A 2,917-nucleotide genomic window follows, 5' to 3' on the forward strand; every position below is an offset into this window, starting at 1 on the left:
GTACCCCCATTAAACACGGCCCTACTCGAAGTCTTTAAGCGAACAATGGTTGCAGCATTGAATGATGGTCTACAGGGGATTGCTCATTGGGGTTGTCTTCATGTGATTGTGGACTTAGCGAATCGGTTTGTGGCCGATCCCTCCCCTTCCCTTCCCTTCCCTTCCCTTGTTGCATAAAATTTCTTGTTATTAGGATTGTCTTTGCCGGTTCATTCGGATGAACCGCTAAACAGCTGACTAATTTCTGCTGGCTGACCCATTGCTACAGATTGCTTACTGGGTTTAGCAGACTTGACTTCTTCGTGCGGTGGTTGTTGGCTAACCGCCCAACGCCCGCAAATTTTTTATTATTTATGAATCGGGAAAACGTAAGTAACTCGAGCATTCAATCACAAGAACAAATCTTCATGCCAAAAAGCGGAGCGAACCTGATGGATGATCACCATCACTTCGTCTAGGACCACCAACTAGTAGTGCCCAAGAAGAAGCGGTGAAATGGACGGACTTGAACGACGCTATGAGCCCCTAACAAACTGTTATAAATATCAAGAACAAACCTCGTGTTGGCAGAGAAAGCCAACGCAAGTCCCTCTAATGGATGCTAGGGCATTCTCGCCCCTCGAATCAAAGCCAACAGAATGTAAATTGATTGACCGTTACTACTTCATATTACCATTCATAAGCCATAGCTTACTTTGACCCTCCCTATCTTCTATAGAATTCCCGGGGCTTTCCTAGCCACTATGTTGTTTGTTGGTATCTTTCCCTTGAAGGTTGGTCATCTCAGCCTCCCTTTCGAGAATCATTACTAACGTGCTTTCTTTATTGTAAACTACTCTTAATTGTTTGTTCCGGGCTTACTCAATTTTGCTTTCTTAGCTTTGTCTTATTACATGAGTAATGGGGTTTGCCACTTATGGGGGGATTCGGGTCTTGTTCTAGATCTATCTTAAGTGTATACTTTCGGAATCCCGATGTTATTTCGTGCCGCTTTTTTGGCCTTCCTGAAGCCTATCCGATTTTCTTTATCGTGAGCACGGAGAGCGAGCCAACTCCCTTCCCCCAGGCGACATTCGTTCGAGACATCAATCATTTCGGCGAACTAAACCTAGTTGTTAAAGCGACACTGACAAGTGGTTGGGGGCATGAATTCTTTGTTCCGCATAATGAAATTCCAAGGATGGATCAAATGCCAGGAAGCAAATCCTAAGTTTGCTTGCTTGCTTGCGGGGAAATCACAAAGAAGTTCCGGGACGCGGGTGGCAAAAACCCAGAGACCTTGCAAGCAACACTGCTCGCCCGTAGCAATGCTCGCCTTAGCCATTATTGCCCGCCGAATTACACTTTTCAAAGCTCGTTCTAGCCATTTCTCTGCTCCTTTCCAGCATTGCCGAAAATGATTGAAATGAAAGGGAAGGGAATTGGCCGAGCAAATGAGACTAGCAGAAAGGCGAGACCGAGTGCTTTTCTTTTACAAAACAACAAAAAGCTATAAATACAAGAAAAGAAATAAATCTCACGAACACACAGGAATGGAACGCTTTCTCTGTGTTAATAGTATGCCAAGAACCAGACTTGAACTGGTGACACGAGGATTTTCAGTCCTCTGCTCTACCAACTAAGCTATCCCGGCCCTTTAAAAGAATATGCTCAAAAAACAGAAGAAGGGTGTAGATCTTTTTCCGATTCATTTTTTTCTTCTTGCTCGGTCGAACTAGTAGCATTAGATATTTGCTTTGTCAAAGACTTCATGTGGTTTTACTTTGAATGAACCATTCAGACAGTCTTTTAGGCTTGCTAAATGGTTCATTTGTAATTTCTACCTAAATAGAAAGAAGTTGAAATTGTTTTCAGTCTAAAAGTACGGAATGTTCCGTAATCAATCGAGCTTTCTTTCTAGGACCAAATGGTCGAAACAAGGAGTGCGTAGGGATAGGCACACGACAATTAGAGGGTGCTTAAGCTAAACAAGAGAAAGTAGGCAACATACACTAATGAGAGAGAGAGAGAGAGATGTTTTTAATTCAAAGAGGGTGGTGGTCTTACGCAAACTAGTTTCGCTCAATAGTGGAGCTCTTCAGTGCACTAGAAAGCAAGTCGAGCGAAGTAGAAAAATCGGAAGTAACAAGAATAAGGATAGATCCTTCAGATAGCAACTATATATATTGCAGCAAGGATCACGCCCGATATTTGTCCAACCCAACTACCCAGCCCCCTCGTCCGTTCCTGTACCTTATCTAATCCGATGGATGGTCGTAGTAGTCGTACAGTTAGTAACTCTCCGACTGTAAAGATTGAAAGAGTGTTCGTTCGAATAGCTCCCGTTGAGTCTCTGTACATATCTCACTTCGATGTCCAAAAGTGATTTAGCTGAAGTTAGATTTGGCTCAAGATTAGAATTGGTTTTGGTATAGACTTGGAAGACTTGATTTACCAAATGCTTGCTGCTTTGTTGCTTTGGAGGTTATTGATCCTGTATATTCAACAGGTAGAATAATGGAAAGTATCCACCTTGCTATAGAGTATTTTCGAACATCGAATTGGTTTTACTGTCTAGAGATTTCCAGAACTTGGTCTCGCAAGCCAAGCAAGGTTGTTTACCTTTGATACTAATGGTAATATGATGCGTGCACAAGACTACTAGTATTAATGAAGATCTGTTCAGTGGATTGATATCAGGGTCTGTTGAAAATATCAGTATCAGTGATAGAACCGATGCCAAAATACAAACCAGTCTTAGTATTGATGCCGAAACACAAACTGATAATAATCATGCTGATCAACAAAAAAAAAATGTACAAACGGATGTTTCCCGTTTTCATTCTAGTAGTTCTTCTTCAAGAATATATTTCTCTGCTAATGATGATGATGATGATGTTGATGAAGATCTTTAATATTAACACAATCTTCTGTTGCT

At 41.7% G+C, this 2,917-nt stretch overlaps 1 non-coding gene across 1 annotated transcript; it reads right to left on the bottom strand.

The window, feature by feature from the left end:
- Positions 1-1,560: 1,560 nt before the first annotated feature.
- TRNAF-GAA (transfer RNA phenylalanine (anticodon GAA)) lies at positions 1,561-1,633 on the bottom strand. Its single transcript has one exon. It is a non-coding gene; the product is annotated as a tRNA-Phe (tRNA).
- Positions 1,634-2,917: the final 1,284 nt, after the last annotated feature.

This window comes from Azolla caroliniana, unplaced genomic scaffold (genome assembly GCF_043228905.1).
Source record: "Azolla caroliniana isolate FFs.n. ecotype wild unplaced genomic scaffold, voAzoCaro1.0.p SCAF_3, whole genome shotgun sequence".
Taxonomy (NCBI): Eukaryota; Viridiplantae; Streptophyta; class Polypodiopsida; order Salviniales; family Salviniaceae; genus Azolla; species Azolla caroliniana.